The sequence below is a fragment of the Euprymna scolopes genome, chromosome 1 (assembly GCF_053919585.1).
Source record: "Euprymna scolopes isolate OS-2025 chromosome 1, ASM5391958v1, whole genome shotgun sequence".
Classification (NCBI taxonomy): Eukaryota; Metazoa; Mollusca; class Cephalopoda; order Sepiida; family Sepiolidae; genus Euprymna; species Euprymna scolopes.
Window position 1 is genome coordinate 158947192 of NC_136482.1, and position 24360 is coordinate 158971551.

General features: G+C 34.9%; 1 protein-coding gene and 1 pseudogene across 1 annotated transcript in view; both read right to left on the reverse strand.

The window, feature by feature from the left end:
* Positions 1-24360, reverse strand: part of LOC145276903 (sodium- and chloride-dependent taurine transporter-like) — a 172817-nt gene that overhangs the window by 121870 nt on the left and 26587 nt on the right. The window lies entirely within an intron of this gene.
* LOC145284545 (U2 spliceosomal RNA) lies at positions 1835-1968 on the reverse strand (annotated as a pseudogene).

The following is a 24360-nucleotide window of genomic DNA, read 5'->3' on the forward strand; positions in this document are numbered from 1 at the left end:
TTTTTTTTTTTTTTTTTTTTTTTTATCTTTGGGGGAGTTTAAAACAAAAAGTTTATACAAATAATCCTCACAATCTAGACCAACTAAAGAAGAACATTATCTACGCTATCAGGAGAATCACCAGAGAAGAACTACAGACAGTATCAGCAAATGTTATTAAACGTACCCAGAAATGCATAGATGTCAACTGGGGGGGGGGCTTTTAGCATCTTTTATAACACTACAGGTAATTTAAACAATAAAATAATGTTCCTTCTGTCTACTACATTTTTTTCTTGGCTACTTTAAGTGGGCCACCCTCTGTGTGTGTGTGTGTGTGTGTGTGTGTGTGTGTGTGTGTGTGTGTGTGTGTGATTACTTCTCGGTCACACTGATAATATATTATCTCGCGTTTATGTCAGAATCTTAATGCCAGCAAAAAAACGGAAGGTATGTTAGCTTTAATTGCTTTATTCATGAGAAATCGTATTTGCAAAGAACGTTTACTCAGCAGAGTCATTTAAAAGTTCCCTCTTATGGCGCGGAATCAATTCAACAAATGATTGACGCCATGAAAACTGTCTATGTACAAAAAAAAAAAAAAAAAAAAATAAAAAAAATAAAAAAAATAAATAACAAAAAAAAACATGTAAAATAAAATAGGCACATATATTCATGCAAACTGCAAACACTTACATAACAGGTGGCTTTTATTATGCTTATTCTCTTTAAACGTTCTACACATTTCTCCCAGGTTTTTGTATGACTGAAAAAGGTATTAGATTCTATCGCAGTCATATACGAAATAACGTCTTCTATATATATAAAAGGCAAAAATCGGTGTGTATGTATGTATGTATGTATGTATGTATGTATGTTTGTTTGTAACGCTAAAACTTTTGAAAGACGGAACCAGAGTTGACAAATTTGGTATCATATTGCACCTTGATCACCCGGATGACAAATATCGAAATTTCACGTCAAACGGACCAGTAGAAAGGGGTCAACTGATCGTTTTTCTCCTAGGGGGGCCCCCAAAAAAACCTGTCATTTTAACGTTATTCAATACGTGTCACGTGACGTGACGTCAGCTCAAACTTTTGACAGACACAACCAAAGTTGACAAATTATGTATCATATTGAACCTTGATCACCCGCATGACAAATATCGAAATTCCACACCAAACGGACCATTAAAAGGGGGTGAACTGATCATTTCTCTCCTAGGGGGGGCCCCCAAAAAAACCTGTCATTTTAATGTTGATATTACATAATCCAAAAACGCTTAGTCATGTCACGTGACGTGACGTCAACATCCAGTAATGGCGAACAAATGTAAACAAACACTTTGTTTTACCGATACTTTTGTAATTTCTCTTCTGCTTTGTTCTAGAGATTATTAAACTCCATGACAATGTCTCCAACGTATTTAACTGGTTAAAAATAGTATTTATACAAGAGTTTTAACGAAAAATATCAGGAAAAAATGTACAGGAATAAAAAAAAATTCAGCTTTCAAAATATTCGTCGATAAAAAAACCGATCTTTATATTTACGCTAGCCATTTTGTATATTACCACGTGACCTGCTATCTCTTAAACTGGAGGGGGGGGATCCACTTGAATCCAACAAAACCAGTAATTTTTTTTTTCTATTATATATACATCATTTTCTATAAAATTAAGTGTAGACTTTATAATTAAAACAAAAAATGTTATTCATACTAAAAAAAAAAAACGCTTAGTCATGTCACGTGACGTGACGTCAACATCCACTAATGGCGAACAATTGTACCTATTTACTATGCCTCCTCACGGGACAGAGTTAGACACCAGGGTCGTTTTTTAACGTGGAGAAAAGGTACAAAAATAAAAATTGTCTCAGTCGTGGAGGATTTCTCCTCCACCGAAAGAGAACAAGAAATAGAAGTGCAGCATCTGAAGAACAGATACTACACTTTGATCTTGACCAAAAGGCCAAGAATGCGAACAATTGTAAATAACAACTTTTTTCACAAAACCAACACCGTCTTTCTTTTTTTTCTCTCTCTTTCTCTCTCTCACCCACTTACTCTTCCCTCTCTCTCACCCTCTTTCTCTTGACGTCACACCACTGTTAAACTGTGGGGGGGGGAACACATTCCCAGGCATTATCTCCTATAGATGCACATTTTATTAGAAATTCAGCTTTCAAAATATTAGACGATAATAAAAATATAAAACCAACACCCTCTTTCTCTTTTCTCTCTCTCTCACCAACTTACTCTTCTCTCTCTCTCACCCTCTTTCTCTTGACCTCCTACTACTGTTAAACTGTGTGTGTGTGGGGGGGGGAAGAGGCAGCTTGAAAACCAACAAAAACAGTGCACAGTTTCCCAAGCATTTGGGGTGGGAAGGGGGGGAAGAAGCCGAGCGCACAGTTTCGTGTGAGAGAGAGAGAACAATTCTCAACCTATATACTCAACAAATTTTTTATCTACAGATTTGAAAGTTTGTATATAGGGTATTCAGACATATGGAAATATATCTAGCATAATCTATCTATTATATCTATAAAAGTGAAAATGTGTGTGTGTGTGAGGTAGCCAGAGAGAGAGAGAGAGAGAGAGAGAGAGAGAGAGAGAGAGAGAGAGAGAGAGACAACAATTCTCAACCTATATATTCAATACATTTTTTATCTACAGATTTGAAAATTTGTATATAGGGTATTCAGACATATGGAAATATATCTAGCATAATCTATCTATTATATCTATAAAAGTGAAAATGTGTGTGTGTGTGTGTGTGTGCGTAAGAGAGAGAGAGAACAATTCTCAACCTATATACTCAACGTATTTTTATCTACGGATTTTAAACTTTGTATATAGGGTATTCAGACATATAGAAATATATCTAGCATAATCTATACATTATATCTATAAAAGTGAGAATGTGAGTGTGTGAGAGAGAGAGAACAATTCTCAACCTATATATTCAACAACTTTTATACCTAAAGATTTGAAAATTTGTATATTGGGTATTCAGACATATGGAAATATATCTAGCATAATCGATCTATTATATCTATAAAAGTCAGAATGTTTGCGTGTGGTTGTGTGTGTAAGGTTGCGAGAGAGAGAGAGAGAGAACAATTCTCAACCTATCTATTCAATAAATTTGTTATCTACAGATTTGACCATTTGTATATAGGGTATTCAGACATATGGAAATATATCCAGCATAATCTATCTATTATATCCATAAAAGTGAGAATGTGTGCGTGAGAGAGAGAGAGAGAGAGAGAGAGAGAGAGTAAGTACAATTCTCACCCTATATATTCAACAAATTTTTTATCTACCGATTATAAAATTTGTATATAGGGTATTCAGACATATGGAAATATATCTAGCATAATCTATCTATTATATCTAGAAAAGTGAGAATGTGTGTGAAAGAGAGAGAGAGAAGAGAGAGAGAGAGAACAATTCTCAACCTATATATTCAACTAATTTTTATGTACAGATCTGAAAATTTGTATACAGGGTATTCAGACATATGGAAATATATCTAGCATAATCTATTATATCTATAAAAGGTAGAATGTGTGTGTGTGTTTGTGAGTGAGTGAGTGAGTGAGTGAGAGAGAGAGAGAGAGAACAATTCTCAACCTATATACTCAACAAATTTTGTATCTACAGATTTGATAATTTGTATATAGGGTATTCAGACATAAGGAAATATATCTAGCATAATCTATCTATTATATCTATAAAAGTGAGAATGTGTGTGAAAGAGAGAGAGAGAGAACAATTCTCAACCTATATATTCAACAAATTCTATCTTTACAGATTTGAAAATTTGTATATAGGGTATTCAGACATTTGGAAATATATCTAGCATAATCTATTATATCTATAAAAGTGAGAATGTGTGTGTGAGAGAGAGAGAAAGAACAATTCTCAACCTATATACTCAACAAATTTTTTATCTACAGATTTAAAAATTTGTATATAGGGTATTCAGACATATAGAAATATATCTAGCATAACCTATCTATTATATCTATAAAATGACCATGTGTGTGTGTGTGAGAGAGAGAGAGAGTCAGAGAGAGAGAGAGAACAATTTTCAGCTTGTGTGTGTGTGAGAAAGAGAGAGAGAGAGAAAGAGAGGAAGGAAAATTCTCACCCTATATATTCAACAAATTTTTTATCTACATATTAGAAAATTTAGATATAGGGTATTCAGACGTATGGAAATATATCTAGCATAATCTATCTATTATATCTATAAAAGTGAGAATGTGTGTGTGAGAGAGAGAGAAAGAGAGAGAGAGAGAACAATTCTCAACCTATATATTCAACTAATTTTTTATCTACAGATTTGAAAATGTGTATATTGGGTATTCAGACATATGTAAATATATCTGGCATAATCTATGTATTATATCTATAAAAGTGTGAATGTGAGTGATGGAAAGAGCAAAAAATTCTCAACCTATATAACCTATAAAAGTGAGAATATGTGTGAGAGAGAGAGATAGAGAGAACAATTCTCAACCTATATATTCCACACATTTTTGGGCACAGATTTGGAAATTTGTATATAGGGTAGGCAGACATATAGAAATATATCTAGCATAATCTATCTATTATATCTATAAAAGTGAGAACTTGTGTGTGTGTGTGTGTGTGAGAGAGAGAGAGAACAATTCTTAACCTACATACTCAACAAATTTTTTACCTACAGTTTAGAAAATTTGTATATAGGGTATTCAGACATATGGAAATATATCTAGCATAATCTATCTATTATAACTACAAAAGTTAGAATGTGTGTGTGAGAGAGAGAGAGAGAGAGAACAATTCTAAACCTATATATTCAACAAATTTTTTATCTACAGATTTGAAACTTTGTATATAGGGTATTCAGACATATGGAAATATATCTAGCATAATCTATCTATTTTATCTATAAAAGTGAGAATGCGTGTGTGTGAGATAGCGAGAGAGAGAGAGAGAGAAAAAGAGAGAGATAAAAATTCTCAACCTATACATTCAACAAATTTTTTATCCACAGATTTGAACATTTGTATATAGGGTGTTCAGACATATAGAAATATATCTAGCATAATCTATCTATTATATGTATAAAAGTGAGAATGTGTGTGTGTGTGAGAGAGAGGACAATTGTCAACCTATGTATACAACAAATTTTTTATCTACAGATTTCAAAATTTGTATATTGGGCATTCAGACATATTTCAATATATCTGGCATAATCTGTCTATTATATCTATAAAAGTGAGAATGTGTGTGATAGAGAGAGAGAGAACAATTCTCAACCTATATACTCAACAAATTTTTTATCTACAGATTTGAAAATTTGTATATAGGGTATTCAGACATATGGAAATATATCTAGCATAATCTATTATATCTATAAAAGTGAGAATGTGTGTGTGTGTGTGAGAGAGAGAGAGAGAGAGAGAGAGAGAACAATTCTCAACCCATATACTCAACAAATTCTTTATCTACAGATTTTAAAATTTGTATATAGAGTATTCATACAAATAGAAATATATCTAGGATAATCTTTCTATTATATCTATAAAAGTGAGAATGTGTGTGTGTGTGAGCGAGAGAGAGAGAGAGAGAGAGAGAGAGAGAGAACAGTTCTCAACCTATACATTCAACAAATTTTTATATATAGGGTATTCAGAAATATCGAAATATATCTAGCATAATCTATTATATCATTAAAAGTTAGAATGTGTGTGTGTGAGAGATAGAGAGAACAATTCTCAACCTATGCACTCTACAAATTTTTTATCTACAAATTAGAAAATTTGTATATAGGGTATTCACACATATGGAAATATATCTAGCATAATCTATCTATTATATCTATAAAAGTTAGAATGTGTGTGTGAGGTAGCCAGAGAGAGAGAGAGAGAGAGTAAGAACAATTTTCAACCTATATATTCAACAAATATTGGATCTACAGATTAGAAAATTTGTATATAGGGTATTCAGACATATGGAAATATATCTAGCATAATCTATCTATTATATCTCTAAAATTGAGAATGTGTGTGTGTGAGAGAGAGAGAGAACAATTTTCAACCTATATACTCAACAAATTTTTTTATCTACAGATTTGAAAATTTGTATATAGGGTATTCAGACATATGGAAATATATCTAGAGTAATCTATCTATTATATCTATAAAAGTGAGAATGCGTGTGTGTGTGAGAGAGAGCGACACAGAACAATTCTCAACCTATATATTCAACAAATTTTTTATGTACAGATCTGAAATATCACATTTGTATAGAAGTAGAAATCTTGATACCTACTCTGATACCTAATAAAAGAAAGGACACTCTTTAGGGCGGATTTTGATTATAACAAGTCACTAATTAGAAATTATAATAAACATTCTAATAATTTAAGAATTTTACCAAAATAAAATTGCATGGTAATCACCCAATTTCTGCCACAAAATTTTGATTGGCAGAACTCATAAACATAAAATATATATTTTCTAATTACATCTTTTTTTTTTCTTTTTACATAATCTGGTTTGATGTTTTCCCAAATATTCAAATCACTATATTTTGCTGCTTAATATCAAATACAGCAACTGAGTTATTTTTATGCATCAAACAATTACATTTTCTCATTCATCCAAACTAATCACTGAACATCAATTTCATATTTTCTTCACTAAAATATTACTGTGCTTGATGTCATCAAGTGGAGCGGATCATTTTTTTTTCATTTGTTCACACATTTTTCCAATTTATATATATTTTAAAGATTCTTAGCCTATGTCATTGCATACCAATCTGTTTATTAAAAGTTAAGGTTCACTGTAAACACATATGTTACACCAAAATAAAAACGCTTCAGATAATGTCTTGATATTCAATTCAGTTTCTCACATGACATCTTATGAAGTTAGTAGAAATGTTACAGACTTTTGAATCTCAAACACTTTCAATACTGTGCACTGATATTTTCTTTTTTGCAATATAAGCACATTCATGATTTTTTTTACAAACGTTAAAAACTTTCACATTGTGTAGCAATATACTGAAACAATTATAAAAATATTTGTTTTTATTTTGAATGATGCAGGGCATCTGAAGAGAGATTTTTCTAACAAAATGAAAGTATAATTTTTAGCAATAGGTATCTAGGAAAAGGCCACTACATATGTTATAAGTTCCAAATTTCCACAACCTGGCAAATACTGGTACATGCTAGCAAATTTAGATTTGCAATTACAAAATATGATTCTAATTTTTTCCTTTGCTCTTTATTCTAACACTACACTAAGTTTACTGTGTTATTTCGCTACAGTTGATATTGTGTAGAACAATAAGAAAATCATAGTGAACAATGCATTCAACAAAATTTCACACACATTTCTAGATACCTATATCTAATAAGTTCAAAAGAAAGGACACACTTAGGGAGGTATTTTGGTGGTCAAGTCACTAAAAAGAGATTAGCTGGTTTCCCGGCATAGCCCAGGATATAATAAAGATTGACTGAAATACATGTTCTAGCTGGTTTCTAGGCGTTGCCAGGGATGTAATATAGACACATTATGTTGTATATTACCTGTTCTCTTCTCCCTAAGGTAAAACAATTTCATATACATGCTGTAAATTACCTATGCTAGGGATAAAACATGAACAATATCAGTCCTAGGGTAGATAAAACAAATAATACATAGAGATGAAAGATTCCTCTCCCCTAAGAATCAAACATATGTTCAATATCTGCTTTTGTTTTTTCATTGTTTATACGGTCCCGAGCAACGCCGGGTAGCCCTGCTAGTCTATAATATAAATCTCACCTGTCTGTTTAAATGTATGTATGTATGTATGTATGGATGTTTGTATGTCAGCCTAAAACTTTCGACAGAGACGACGGATTTTCACGAGACCAGTATCATTTTGAAGTTCAACCTTTCGGACGGCAAATATCGAAAAATTGGTCCAAAACATTAATTCCTTCACCCTCAAATGGGCAGTTTTCTACAGCTTTTTTCGCCTCTTTTCGATTGTCTAGCCTTAATTTAAAACATCCGCCACTTCCGGTTTGGCGATGAGCGCAACAGCAAAGATGTCATGTTTTTTTTTCCTCCCACGTTCTTTTCCTCTTTCACAGTACGGGTTTGAGCCTGTCTGTCTACTACCACTTAAAATTTTTTTTTTTATTATTTGGCTCAACACACACCTCCAAACACCCGGGCAACGCCGGGCACCCAGGCTAGTTTCGTATGAAAAAGATTTTGCTAGTCATCATTTATATCATATACACCCCTACAGACTTGAAAAGACAGACATCCTTATTATCCTTAATAATGAAAAGATTTTTTAGAGAGTCTTTGTTAACGTAAGATAATACTGATTATTTTCCCTCGTTGAATTAGACAATCACTCAGTTTAAAGCAGATTCCCAATATTTGTGGCGATTTGATGCTAACTAATTAATCTATAATGTAAACCGTCTTAATCTAAGTATAATATTTCTTTGGTCGGTATTATACTTAAATGATGATATATGATAAATATATTTAGATCTGAACACACAAAAATGCCAATTAAAGTATAAAATATCGACATTTCAAATTTCTGCTTTGTGCAGCTTCGAGTGATAGTCGTCGGTGAATAAAGCAGAAAATTTAAACCTGTATGAAGTATTTTTGTGAGGGCGGGGTCTTTTTTTAATTTTTTTAGTCAGATACACGAGAAAATAAACATTTCAGCAATACAATGCAAGCCCATCCTCCGAATATATTAACTGTCCACAGGAGAAACAACCACTCAACTTCTAAAAATGCAGGAGGATCCCCAACTTCCGTATTCTTAGTGGTAGCGGTACTATCCCAGTACCAATATACGACCTCCAAGGAGTTTCAATCCTAGGGATACTAACTAAATCCACCCATTGCATGATTAGATCTCACAAGCGTACTTTCCTCGCTGGAAAATTGACAACTTACCAAACAGAACCAACCTACATCACTTGCGAAACATCAGCAAGGAACATAACTCTAAATCTTGAAAAAGCAAGTGTCATTCTATTTCAGGATAAGTTTTTAAGGCAAAATAGAAATAGGTTTCCACTTTGATTTGTCTATTCTACAGCGCAAACCCCTTTTGGATATATAAATGGCGAAAGTCTATATTCCAAATTTCAAAATGTTGACCATCTTACCATTTATTTCTTTAAGTACGTTGACATTCACAATTCTTGACAGCACCTGTTTCATAGCGCAGAATCATGTAATTATGTCAATGTTTGAATTTATTCCTCTCCAATTCATCAGAAGAAAAAGCGGGTTTGTATTACTGTACACAGATTTGAAAAAGTTGTCAAAAAACAAATATAACAAATAAATGTTATCAAAGGCAAGAAAAGTTACTTTTCTACCTAAATGGATAATTTTCTAGTGTTTTTATTTAATCTAACATGTTTATTCAGCTCGAAAAACAGTGTTTACTGATGTATTAGAAAATTTAAAATGGTGCCTGACTTTTTTTTCACAAAGTTTGGGAAAAGGGGTTATAAATAAAAAAAAAAAACTAGACAAAATACTGCTAGAAACTCGCTCAATATATGTTACCGTGACATAGGCGGACATATATTCTGTGGGTTTTTAACAGTATTTTGCATATTTTTTATTTTTAACTCATTTTCCCAAACTTAGCGTGTTCACCAGAGAATCCGGCGGCATTTTAAATTTTCTAATACATCGGTAAACACTGTTTTTCAAACTGAATAAACATGTTACATTGAATCAAAACACTAAAAAAGTATCCAGTTAGGTAGAAAAGTAACTTATCTTGCCTTTGATAACATTTATTTGTTATATATATTTGTTTTTTCGAATCCATGTGTACAGTAAAACAAACCCGAAAAAGCATATACTCAAAATAGTTGCAACTTTTCTCCCAATTTCCGGTTTTGTAATCATGCTCATATGCCTTTACTTTCTTTTAAAGTTGATAAGTGCTTTCTTTTTTTTTTTTTTTGCAAAGGTGGTCGCCACTTATCAAGGCCCGGAAGCCACTCATGGATAAGGGTTATTGTAAGTACAATACGTTAGTGTGGATATTTTAGATGGTCTACTTAAGGGGGCGGTTCATCAGGAATTTGTTTACGTTGGACTTGAAGACATCCAAGTTGTAGTCAGGAGGGAAGCAGGCAGACGGAAAAGAGTTCCACAGGCGTGCAGTTCTAAGAAAGAAGCTTTGTTTGTGGAATATACGTTTCGATTTAGGCACAGATGAGTTAAGGGCAAAATAAATTCAAGAATTGACATAATTGCACGAGTGATTTTCTGCTGCGAAACAGGTGCTGTCAAGAATCATGCATGTCAACGTACTTAAAGAAATCATGCATGTCAACGTACTTAAAGAAATAAACGGTAAGATGGTCAACATCTTGAAATTTGGAATATAGACTTCTGCCATTTATTTGTATATGCTCTGTACTTACATCCGGCTTCATAGATAAAAGGATTGGTCTGTTACTTTTTTTTTTTTATCTATTTTTTTTAATTTTTACATAGGCGTCACTACTTATCAAGGTCCTGGAGGATAAGGGTTAGTGAGTGTACAGTAATTAGGGAAATTGGATTATCCAGAACTTGTTTACATTGGACTTGAAGACGACCATATTGTATTCAGCTGGAAAGCAAGCAAACGGAAGAGTTCCACAGGCATGCAGTTCTAAGAAAGAAGCTTTGTTCATGGAATCTACATTTAGGTTTAGGCACAGATAAAAAGTAGGGGGAATTATTGATAGTGGTTTCAGCTAGACGAGTGTTCTTTGTGAAAGTTTGGCGAGGGAGGGGGGCATAAATTGGAGCTCGGATGAGCACTTGCCATGAAAATAACGAAAAAGCAAAGACGGGTTTGCAACATCTTTTCTGTGGAAAAGAGGTTGCAGGAAAGAGAAAATGGCATCCCCACTAGGTTACAAAGTCTATTTCGAACTATCAAGGCAGGATAAGGTTTTCTAGCAGCTCTTGCCCAGATGTGGCAACAGTGCTCCATCCTTGGACGTACTTGGCTCTTATATAGGTAGAGAATTGCATCAGCAGCGAGATATCTACTGGATCGATAGAAGGATCCCACCATTTTCCAGCGAGCGTGGCAACGGATTTGATGTATGTGTTCTATTTCAGATCATGTGTTTGGTAAAAATAAAAGGTTAAATAATAATAATAATAACAACAACATTATATATATATATATATATATATATATATATATATATATATATATATATATAAATAATCTTAAATCTATACGTTTTTTTCTACAAACATGATGAGCTCCTTGGCCATCTTCAGCAGAAATATTTAAAACGCCTATTTGACATTGTTGGAGAGTAGAACTGTTACAGGAAAAGGCATAGGAATGTTACAGGAAAAAGGGCTGTCCCCTTTCCATGTAAATAAGGCATAGGAATGTTACAGGAAAAAGGGCTGTCCCCTTTCCATGTAAATAAGGCATAGGAATGTTACAGGAAAAAGGGCTGTCCCCTTTCCATGTAAATAAGGCATAGGAATGTTACAGGAAAAAGGGCTGTCCCCTTTCCATGTAAATAAGAAGAACATTAGATAAGTGAAAATGAGATTAGCCGAGACTCGAACCTTGTAAGCAAGGTTCAGAAATAGAATGTGAGAAATCGGAATGTTGAAAAAGTCTATTGTTAAATTCTACTATAAATAGTTGGATATTGTTTATGTCTTTTATGAAATTGAATATTAAAAATGTCAACTAAAAAGAATGAACAATACAAATTAAAAATATATTGTTAAAAAATAGGTCAGGTTAAAAAAAAATAGATTAGGAGAGGATTCTTTGTTTGTGGAAGTGTGTTTTGGACAAACATGCATAGCCATGTGAATTAGTCACGTTTGAAAAACGCTTCTGACGTCATAGATAAAGGACGATTCTCCATATAGTTCGATGGGTTAGAGTCTGCCAGTCAGTCTGCTAGTCAGTCAGAGAGAGAGAGAGAGAGAGAGAGAGTTGTCAGTCAGTTGGCAATGGTCAGCTGACCCTTTGGAAGCGTAGGGTAGAAGATTAAATCATGTAGATTCAAGTGAATTCCTGACGTCATCAGCATTCGACTGGTCCAATGAATAAAGAAACATCTTTGTGTTTTTGTAAAACTGTTGTCATGTGTCATCTTTCAACACTCAAAAGGTAATTTGTTAATCATCTTATTATGAACATTGCATAACCTTTACAAGATTATGTATCTCTCCTCCTCCTCTCTATATGTGTTATAAGAATTGTGCATCTATCACCCTCAGTATATATATGAAGTCCCAAGCATCCTCAGAACAGAACTGTATATGTATAAATGTCTCCCTTTCCCTCATCACTATCGTTACATCCGTTATATGTTTGAATCTCCCGTCATATCTTTAGTATGAGTCCCCTGCTATACAACAGAACTCCTCATACTGAAATTCTTGACGATGCAGAATATCAGAGCAATGAAACTCTTGTAAACTTGCCATCAAAGCAACTATTTTACGGTCTGCTATATATATATAACATTCTTTAACACTAGCAAATATAAGAGGTACAAAGACAGTATTAAAAATACAAACTCAAACTCTTGAAATCGATATGGAACTCGAGAAGGTTGCTTTAAGCAGGTCCAATGGTTAGGAGGATATATATATATATATATATAGCGTTTGGAAAACCTCATTTGGAACACGATCAACACTGGCATCAAATGTTGGAAAGCTGATGATCGAAACACTAACATCAACTGGACATGTGAATTCTGTCAATGAGCACTTCTTTAGAAATATGATTACATAAGTCACATGAGGAAGCATATGATTGGACAGGATTGGAGAGAACTTGAATGCCTACTAGACACTGTCCTCGAGTGTCTAAGATCTCTCTGTACAGGGGTTTGTCAGAACAACCTGGCTTGAGAACACTTTTCCCTAGAAGTAAACCCTGACCAAACATTCAAAATCACATAGAATTCGCTGCCCAAATAAGATCTCCTCACTATGGCTGACTCAAATTAATTTTTACAAGGAATGGTGCACCTTCTCCAAGTGATGTTACCTCAAGTAATAACACGAAGCTGGATACTCCACCAGACTAGATGAATTCTTGTCCTGGAATCCATCAAAACCAAGAGACCAAAACGAAATATATACTACAATGTATTAAAATGGTTAATAGGGAGGAGGTAAATTGGATATGCATAGTCAATAGAAAAATATATTTGGGGTTATAATCTTTCAGGTGAAAATTGACTGGGAACCCTGCCTGTGCTCTGATTTCAACGAGACTACAAATAAAGCACACAAACAAAAAAGAAAAAAATAACTAATGTCTAAAACGTTAAATAAAATTCTTTTGAGGTTTTTTCAGATATCGAAAGAAGAAATACCGGTTTAAACCAGTGATTCTCAACCTTTTTTTTTTACCCATGGACCCCTTTTCCCTTCTTTTTATCTTGGTTGACCCCTTCAGAACTATTGGTCATAAGACAATCTTCTATTTTTCACTCATATAAATTTTGAGGTTTTAATAATCAAAGAAATATATAATCAAGCTTTATTTTTAAATGAAAACTAAGGTATTCTATAACAACTGTAATAATGATAAGTAATAAAGATAATCTAAATTAGAGTGATAATTCTTTACCAATATCTTGTATTACAATATTACAATGTTTTTTTCCATGGTCAAGCCGATGGAGATCAGACAGTAGAAATTAAATTTTTAATAATAAAAACTATTCTGAGTTGGTTTTCTTCATGGACCACCAAAATATCGTTGTGGACCCCCATTCTGTTATGTTTTGCCTGTGGACCCCCAGAAATATTCCATGGAACCCTAGGGTCCATGTGGACCCCGGTTGAGAACCCCTGGTTTAAACAAAAGCAACTTCTCCCAACTGGCAGCCAACACAATGTTTAACCCTGCACTTAAACATGCATGAATGCCTACTAGACACTATCTCCGAGTACAGGGGTTTGCCAGAAAAACTTGGCATGAGGATGCTTTTCTCCAGAAGTAAACCCTGACCAAATATGACATCAAACTGGATACTCCACCAGACTAGATGAATTCTTGTCCTGGAATCCATTAAAACCAAGAGACCAAAACAAAAGCTGTACTACAACATATGAAAATGGTTAATTGGAAGGAGGAAAATTATGTTCTCGATTTCTTTACTAACTCAATGTTTGAGAGATAAAAAAACTAATGAAGCATTCGAATATCTATGTATTTCATATAGAGTTCAAGTGTTAGCCAATAGTAAGGGAGACACTTGATTTCTGAGAACTTCTACTGAATTAAAAGAAAAAAAGCATAAAAAGCATTTTCTAACTTCTGTTCTTAACAGCATCAAGTTCAACAAAGTAAATATCTCACTTTTGATTGAATTTAAGAAAAAAGAAAACGCCTCATTCAAATAACTTTGTTTTCAAGAAGTTATATATATATATATATATCTGCTTGTACAAAATGAATTATTTGTATAACCTTGACATGTTTCACTGCCCCGGATGTTTAAAATGGAGACAAGTCGGTGTCACATCGACTAGCATTTGGTGTCCATTATCATTATTGTACTTATTTACTATGCCTCCTCACGGGACAGAGTTAGACACCAGGGTCGTTTTTTAACGTGGAGAAAAGGTACAAAAATAAAAAATTGTCTCAGTTGAGAATGATTTCTCCTCCACCGAAAGAGAACAAGAAATGGAAGTGCAGCATCTGAAGAACAGATACTACACTTTGATCTTGACCAAAAGGCCAATGTAGCAATGTTTGATAGTTTTTATGTTTAATTGTTTTGCTTTACAGTGTATCAAGCGTGTTTGATAGACAATGAAGATTGATGGAACATTCGAATATCTATGTATCTCATATAGAGTTCAAGTTTAGCCACAGGTTGTGGGCCCCTTGATTTCTGAGGACTTCGACTGAAGTAAAATAAAACCAAAAATTGGACATGATTTGTAATACGGTTTGTAGAACCTACTAAGAGTTAAAAAAAAAAAAAAAAAAAAAAAAACAAGTTTCAAAGAAACTCTCGTTAAATTATATTGAACGTATTACATTAACCTGCTATCTGTCCCACAAACACCTACAAAGTCACGGATGAAGAAAGGATAACAATGGAGAAAGATGACGCGACAATCACCTGTGGAAATGCAGCGAATCAACACTATGTGTGGTGTGTACGCACGCGCGCGTGCTTACACTAACAATAAGTTTGTAGTTGTTAAAAGCAATTCACACCCACGCGATTTGTTAAAAAAGATGGCTGCGTTTTAAAATAAACACCAATAATTATGCTATGTCCTTATTTGCTCGCCTCTCCATGAAAGCAGAAAACAATGTCGATGCTTATGTGAGAAATACCCAGCTCAAAAAAAAAATTTTTTAAATAATATATATATATATATATATATATATATATATATATAGGGTCTCTGGATTGGGATAAAAAAATAAAATTTCCTCAGTCTGAAACGATTTCTTCTCCATTTACCAAAGGCGGAAAAGATGAAACGCAGAAGAGAACAGACACTACACTTTGCTCCCATCTAATGTTGCTAGAGGCAATACAGAGATAAATAGTGCAGTAAAATAAGGCAATACAGTTTTTAATGAACTTTAAGTAACCAAGATTCCCAACGTTCCATTAGCTAGAATACCCACCACAGGACGGGTTCTTAATACTGATACAACATTGGGATCTTGTTATAGACGCAAGATGTCAACCCAAAATTATAGACGTACTGATAATAAAAGACGTACTAAAATAGTGTGAATAATAATAGATGTAGGACAAATTAATTTTTTGTAATTAAATCACCAATTAGTGAATAATTTTTAAAATTATTATAATTGAATCCAATTTTGAAAATCCATATAATTTAACTGAGCTTGAGACATTTGTCTAATCTGAATGAAATAAAATCAGTTTTTGTCATCGATAGCTTTCTTCCCACAAAATCAATATTTGATTCCGGTCCGTGAGTTTTTCATTCTTGATCATTGAATAACATCAAATTCAATTTAATTCGTCCCAGAAAATACATTTCAAGTCCCCATATCTTCTTAACAATGAATGATGGTAAGATGGAAGTGGTGCCATTTTAAAGCGAATTGCATTAAGTTTTTGTAATTTTGCTACTGATTTTTCTTCTTTTTTTTTTTTTCATTTTTTTTTTTTTTTCAGATCCAGTAATGGCGTTCATCCAATCAAAAAGCGTTTTTTTTTTTTGTGCTTGAATTTGCAAAAACTGAATAATAGAGATTGGTTCCATGTGCATTTCGCAAAAAAAAAAAAAAAAAAAAAAAAAAAAGATATCACATACTGCAATTTATTTTTTTTTGTGGGGATCTGTGAAATGACCGGTCTATGTGCCTCCGATTCCAAGAAACGTGGATGAACTCAAGGTTCGAATAACAGAAGATGTTGCAACCATTGATAATGCAATGCTGCTATGCACTGGTCAAGAATTGGACTATCGACTTGATGTGTCATGTGACCAATGGTGCTCACATTGAACATCTTTGAACATTCAGATGGCTGGAAAGATGGTGGGATCCTTCTACCGCTTCAGAAGATATCTCACTACTGATGCAATTCTCTATCTATATAAAAGCCAAGTATGTCCAAGGATGGAATACTGCTGCCATATCTGGCCAGGAGCTGCTAAAAACAGCCTATCCTGCCTTGACAGAGTACAAAATAGACTTTGTGGCTTAGTGGGGGATGCCCTTTTCTCTACCCTGCAACCTCTCTCCCACAGAAGAGATGTTGCGAGCCTATCCTTGTTTTATCGTTATTTCCATGGCAGGTGCTCGTCTGAATTCCAATCTCTGGTTCCCCCCTTGCCAATCTTTGACGAAAAACACCCGTCTAGCTGAATCCACTGTGAAAAATTTCCCCCACTCTTTATCTGTACCTAAATCAAAACGTGGATTCCATGAACAAAGCTTCTTTCTTAGAACTACACGCCTGTGGAACTCTGTTCCGTCTGCCTGCTTCCCACCTGACTACAACTTGGATGTCTTCAAGTCCAACGTTAACAAATTCCTAATGAATCGCCCCCTTAAGTAAACACTTCATCAAATCTCCACACTAACGTAATGTACTTGCAATAACCCTTATCCCTGAGTGGCTTCCGGGCCTTGATAAGTGGTAATCACCGTGTAAAAAAAAAAAAAAAAAAAATTCCATGAAAAATTTGAGATTACAAGCTTTATGGATATAGCAGATGCGTTTTTATATTCTTAATAGTTCCCGAGATATTCAATGTCAAAATGTGACCAAGACTTTGGAACACCCTGTACTTCGTCCGGGTCGGAATTATTTTCAAATTGCTACCAACTTAAAAGTGATATAATTGTGTTCGTCCATACGAAGTTACTTCCCTTGAATTGGAACAAAAGCCATCATAGTTTAAAATAACAAAAAGAAAAAGAAATTACGGATAAATATAGCCCTGGGCAACGCCGCCTACGTACAGTTTATACTTAAAATATTTAGGTGGCTATCCTCTCATAGGAGAAACTTTTAAGGCAAAATATAAATACGACTGTCTATTTTAAAACCTATCACTCTCTCTTGGATAATTTAATACAACAATAGGCAGTGGCGTATCTAGGGTATGGCAGGCATGGCCCGTGCCATGGGCGCCACTCTGACATGGGCGCAAAAATTGCTTGACAAAAATTAAAATTTGAACATATGCGTAATTACTGGAGCGAGTTTTTCTGCATAATTGTGCCTGTATTATAATATTATGTAGGTTAGGTATATCTAAGGTATAAATTATTAAGAAGGGGCGCACATTCAAACTTTGCCATGGGCGCCATTTTACATAGGTACGCCACTGACAATAGGCAGTATCTAGCGTGAACCACTAATTGTATACGAGTAGTTGAACACAAGACAGTATTTTGCCCATAGCGGGGGTTTATACTTTAACGAATGATATTAAAACAATGGCACCGCATTTACTCTTCCAAAGAAGGAAGTGTAATCGGGATATTAAATTCACAAGTTGCATTTATATCCTGGTCAGGGGAGATAATAACGTTAAGTTTTTGCAGTACTTGCAAGAAACTATTGAGTCCTCCTACATACAGCGCCCATATAGTACTGACTAAGCCAAACGTTATTTAACATTGATATACTGGTTCTCGATCATCAATGTTATTATGCCGAATGATATTAGCATGTAAGAAATTATATGATAGGATTAGAACCGATTCCATAGTCCGTGTAGATATCCATTAGGCAGAGTACACGTCCTCTTCACTCACACTTAGTATAATATAATTTCAGGTTCCTACATCTAATTATCTAAAATTAGCGAGTTGAGAGAGAGATACATCTCTTCTATTAGTGTAGATAATATACGTTGCAGTAGCATTTCGGTGTGCGAGACCACCATGCGTTGGTTTTATTATTGGTTGGATTGTCTGCGCCGTGTTTCCGTGCTTGTCGTGACGTGTTTCTAAAAAAATCATACAGAAAATTCCGCTCTGTAGATAGCTGTTGACGTTTTATTCAACAATTAGTATTTTCTTTTTATTTATACACGGTATACCGATGTCTGTTTATACCTAATTTGTTGCAACTCTACCCACTAGTTTTTTTGTTTGTCTTTCATTTTTTTTTTTTTTTTTTTTTTTTTTTTTTTTTTTTTTTACACGTAAGTATTGATTATTATTAGTAACAGCAGTAACTGTAGCATTATACTTGTCTTTAATTTAAAAAGGAACCTACTTATCAAGGCCAAAAGCCACTCGAAAATTAGGGCTTATACCATAAATTTATTGCCAAAAATCAGAGTAACCGAGTGTAGTCAGCCGAATAGTGAGGTTGTGAAATAAATAAAAGCTTCCTTCCCTCCCTTCTTCCCACATCTAGTAACTACTATGGTGGTAACAAAAAAAAAAAATAAAATAAGCTCTCTAGGAAGGCTTTTTATAACAACTGAACACCTTCCTTGACAGGTATAAATTCCTGCAATAATCGTCCCTCATCTAAGATGTTCTACAAACATTCTCAGTCCTAGCAGGTACACTCCAGACAGTCAGCCACACTCTACTGGGTGAAATGATAAAATTGTCGCCTTAGCAAAGACGACATGATTCCATTTCCGTTTGATGAAAAGCGGCTTTCTTTTTTTGTTGTTGTTGCAGACCATTTATTATTTGGCCAGTTGTGTACAAATTCCAAGAAGTGATAGCAGCCTTTTATCATGCCTGAAAGTAACACAATGTTCAAAGAATGAGATCAGAGATGCGCCACTGTACAACTCATGCTCTTTACCAATCCAAGTTATGACAACAGGACCATTGCCAGCACTCTCAAAATGCAAATCCGGATGGTTCAACACTTGAGGGCACAGCTCAATGAAGTTTCCGGCTGCAGTTATGGTCTTTGGTGTGATTTCAAATAAGGGCCACATCATGCCACCTCACATTTTTGAAGTCTTCTTAAAATTCAACACCAAAGTGAACTAGTTCATTTTATTACCTCATTTATTTATAGAGTGAAACAATAAAATTGTCGCACTAGAAAAGACAACAGGATTCCAATTCCGTTGAATGAAAACCGGTTTTTGTTTCAGACCATCTACGAGTTGGCCAGTTGTGTACAAATCCTAAAAGTGATACGAGCCTTCTATCATGTCTGAAAGTGACACAATGTTTGACGAGCGAGATCGGAGATGCGCCACTGTAAAACTCATGCTCTCTACCGATCCAAGTTATGACAACAGGACCATTGCCAGCTCCCTTGAAATACATCGCTCGATGGAAACGCATAACAGGGACATGCACAGGGTGATGAAAACAAATCTTCCAGCTACGGTTATGGTCTTTGGTGTGGTTTCAAGTGAGGGCCACATCATGCCACCTCACATTTTCGAAGTGTACCTGGATGTGCTGAAGAGTGATCTCTTGGTGCAATCAGGTGACCGTTGGCAGACACTGGGTGTGACAACAGGACTCGGTGCCGGCCTACAAGTCCAAAGAGACCCAGGCTTGGCTTCAGAAGGAGTGTTACATCTTTGTACCCTTTTCTCACTGGCCCCCTCCTCCCTCGACCTGAACCTGCTAGATTACGAGAATACCACCAACATTATCTCCCAGAACACCAAAGCCAGCCTGATCGCTGCCATCTGAGTATTTGCCGAGCTCACGCTAGCGATTGTGAGAAAGGCATGCTCCCAGTTTAGGACCTGTATAGAGGTGATGATTGAGGCTGAAGACGGCTACATTTAATAAATGTCAGCTCTACTACATAAGTTACCTTAATTGATATTTTTTTCAATAAAAGTTTTAAAATAAAAGGTGCAGTTTTGTTTTCTTTAGGGCGACAATTTTATCGTTCCAACCTGTATTTTCTACAACAATATTAAATATTATGAGAGGAAGAAAATGCTGAATGGGATTTGATTACTCATAAATACGGTTTATTGACATTGAACTTGAAGTTGTCCATGTTTTGGTGCTAGGAGAAGTAATTTTATGGAAACACGTTTCACAGAGAGGAAGTTATTGGAAAGAAATCCTGTTCATGGAAATTCTATTTTATGCCAAGCACACGAAGAAAAAGAAAAGTTATTTGCAGGCGACTCTTGCCACAAAATAAAAATTAAAAAATTCCACGCGCAGGCACCTTTACTGTCGGTATCTGTCAAGGAAGCTATAAGATATCAAAATTAATAACTACGTACCTATATGATCAGGTCTGTGCCAACTTCGAGGAACATTTTGATAGATGAGAAGAAAAACAGACGTCTGATAAGAACGGGTTATTTTTAATCTTGATGTAGAAATTGACTTCATTCGCCGCTCGTATCATATGTAGGCAAAAGGTTGATCGGATTACAATTTCCTTTGCTATGAATGCATTTGCATCAACCAATGATGTTATGCAGGTAATTCGAATGGATTTCGCATGGTACCGTAACCGACTCCAAATTCTACGCCTTTGCAAACGGAACCAAACACGCGTATGTTTTCATATTAATTCCGTTTCAGAAAAAAAAAAAAAAATTTTTCTTCCGTTTAAATAATCCCAAACGTTTGTGGTTGTGTGCCACTTAAATACTGTTAGTACCACCAGAAATATAAGGGTGAATGATTCGTCTAATGCCTTCTTCCGAATTCTGCTTAAAGCAAAAGGCCTAGGTCAATAAAGTATACATATACGCATACAGCTAAGCAGGATTCGTGGTTGCGAGGATAGTTCATTAGGCACAATCTCGTTGACACACCGGTTCCCACTAGATCACCGAAGTAAAGCAACGTTGAACCTGGTCAGTACTAAATGGGTGACAATTTGGGACTTCCAGGTGCTATACGTGCTCTCCGCTTATCTCGGCATTGTTTCCAGTCATCCTAGACTTTTCCTTGCCACTGGACTCAAACAGTGCCGATTCAGGAGAGGTGTGGTTAGGGATTGCGCGGCCCCTGCCTCACAACCTTACACACGCAACTGCACCTACAGGGGTATCCTTTGTCTTTCGAGACTGAATGGAGGCATCGATCGATCATCGAGTTTTACCAAAAAGTCAATTGAGCCGGGCAAAGGTTTTTCACGGAATACTAACAAAATATTTTATCTATATATTAATACGACAGCGTGTGTGTTATTTTGTGTGTCACACTTGCATCTGATTTTTTTCCGCCGTTTAATTGTTACCAACTTGGGTTCCCGGCATTGCCTGGGTGTTTGGAAGTGTGTGTTGAGAAAGAAAAAAAACCAAACAAACAAAAAAACAACGTGACATCTTTGTTGTTGCGCCCATCGCCAAACCGGAAGTTACGTAGGTTTAAATTAAGGCTAGTCAATCGAAAAGAGGTGATGACTTTCGAAAATATCGGTGAAAAAAACCGACCCCTCCTTGTAGAAAAGTGCCTAGTTGAGGGTGAAAGAATAAATGTTTTGGGCCAATTTTTCGATATTCGTTGTCCGAAGGGTCAAGCTTCAAAACGATGCTGCTCTCGTGAAAATCTATCACCTCTGTCGAAAGTTTTAGGCAGGCAAACATACATACACATACATTTAAACAGACAGGTGACCTTTATATTATAGATGACCTTCCATTTCTTGTAATAAATAATTTTACCAAGAATTCTTAAGTTTTAATCTCTGTTTCGATTATAGCTGATGGCACTGAAATTTATATTTTTTTTTATAAATAATTTTACCAAGAATTCTTCATAAGTTTTGGTTTAAGCTGATGCACCCAAATCATATGGATATATTTTTTATGTTGGAAATTACAGCTTTATAGTACATAAGACTCGATAGAAACTTGACACTTTAATAATATATACGAAATCTGCAAGAATTAAAATTTCATATTTAAGCGTATTTTACGCCAACCGTCCCTGCTAGCTTAGATAAATACTTTTGCAGTTTTAAGATCAAAGTGTAGTATCTGTTCTTCAGATGCTGCACTTCCATTTCTTGTTCTCTTTCGGTGGAGGATCAGTCCTTCACGACCGAGACAATTTTTTATTTTTGTACCCTTTCTCCACATTAAAAAACGACCCTGGTGTCTAACTGTCCCATGGCGAGGCATTGTAAATAGGTACAATAATATCAGGGCATCTCCATTTACGCTGACCATCCACAGAATGCCAGCATCAATATATTACATATAAAGGAGTCCACTGTGGAATTTCAACAGGGCCCGCTAGTTTCTAACATGAATATGAAAAACAATTTCAAATGTTAACACTAACTAATGTTTTCAACCATTTTTTTTTTGATTTATCAAAAATCCGTTGCATTATTTGTTAATTAATTTTTTTAATGTATTTTTTATGAACCATCCTGAAACTCTTTACACCTGTAGTTATGTATCATATCTCTTTGAAGTAAAAAAGATCAATAATTAAATGTCTACAGTCATTTAATTTTTCCATATAATGCATTTTCTCCTCTTTAAGAAAGGGCTTCCAGAGCCCTCTAGCCTCACTCACAGAGCCCACTTCTTTGGGGAAACACTGCTCTAGTACACTAGAATCAATAATCCACCCCCGTAAAACATTCACAACTAACTACAACTGGCAACATTACCTTATTCTCTGTCTGCGCCTAAAACTAAACGAAAATTCCATGATCCAAATTTCTCTCCTACAATTGCTCATCAGTGGAACACGATAATGCTGGGCTGCTTTCCTGCTAACTATAACACGGTAATTTTAAAGTCTAATGTAAACAAGTTTTTGTGGATCTTTTCCTTAAAATAATCAGATTTTGCTTAATTTCCACCATTACCGAACCTCAGGGTTTTGTCTCACTGACCACATGAGATTCATTATCCTTGAGTGGCTTTTGTGCTTTTGACAACTGGTGAAATGTAGATTTAGATAATAATTAACATGAATAATTAAATTATCAATCGAATATTTAGCGAAATCAAAAATGCAATTGTAGTGAAAAAAAAAAAATTCCGAAATTAAATCTACCAGAATTCATTTCCGTTTCTTCGTAAACACGTCGGCAATTATAATATTTTGTTAATAGTTGAAGAGAAAAGGAAGGCTATATATTTGCGAAAAATTGGTTTAAAGAAATAACAAAACAAAAATTTCAAGTCAAGACTCCCGACCAGTAAACGTTGGGTAATAATGTATATCATTATTTGTTTTTACATAAGCAGTAATACTCTGCTAGACAGTTATGAGCATGTTTCGGTCAGCAAGCTACCAGTAACATTAGACCTCTTCAGGCGATACAGCTTATAAGAGAACAAATTTTGCAATGAACATATCAGGCCTTCCTTGTCATAAGGAGTTAATAGCTGTATCGCCTGAAGAGGTATCTAATTACTCGTAACTAACATGCTCATGACTGTGCGGCAACATATTACTGCTTATGTAAAACAAATAAAGAGTATACCCTGCTTTTTTCTTCTTTTTTTTACATAGTCACCACTTATCAAGGCCCGGAAGCCACACGGGGATAAGGGTTATTGTGTGTACAGTAAACAGAAAATTTCCGACATCTCAGGCTACTGTTCACGCCAAGTACTGCCGACCTGGGAAGCAGCTTTTTCTTCATCCTTTGTCAGAAAAAAAAAATCACTCATTGGAAATGAGGACTGGGGGACAAATAAGGAGAAGCGAGAGTTACTGGAACTGCCGATAACACATACTTCGGTATTGGGCACTCTTGTATTAACCTCGTTAAACTTCGTTGGAGAACAATAACCTCACATTATGTATTTAAGAAAAGAGAAAAACAAGTATAAAAGCGCGCGTCGAGTCATGTTGGGGGAAAACAAAAAGACCTAGACTATTGCGTGCAGACTTTAATTTTCTTA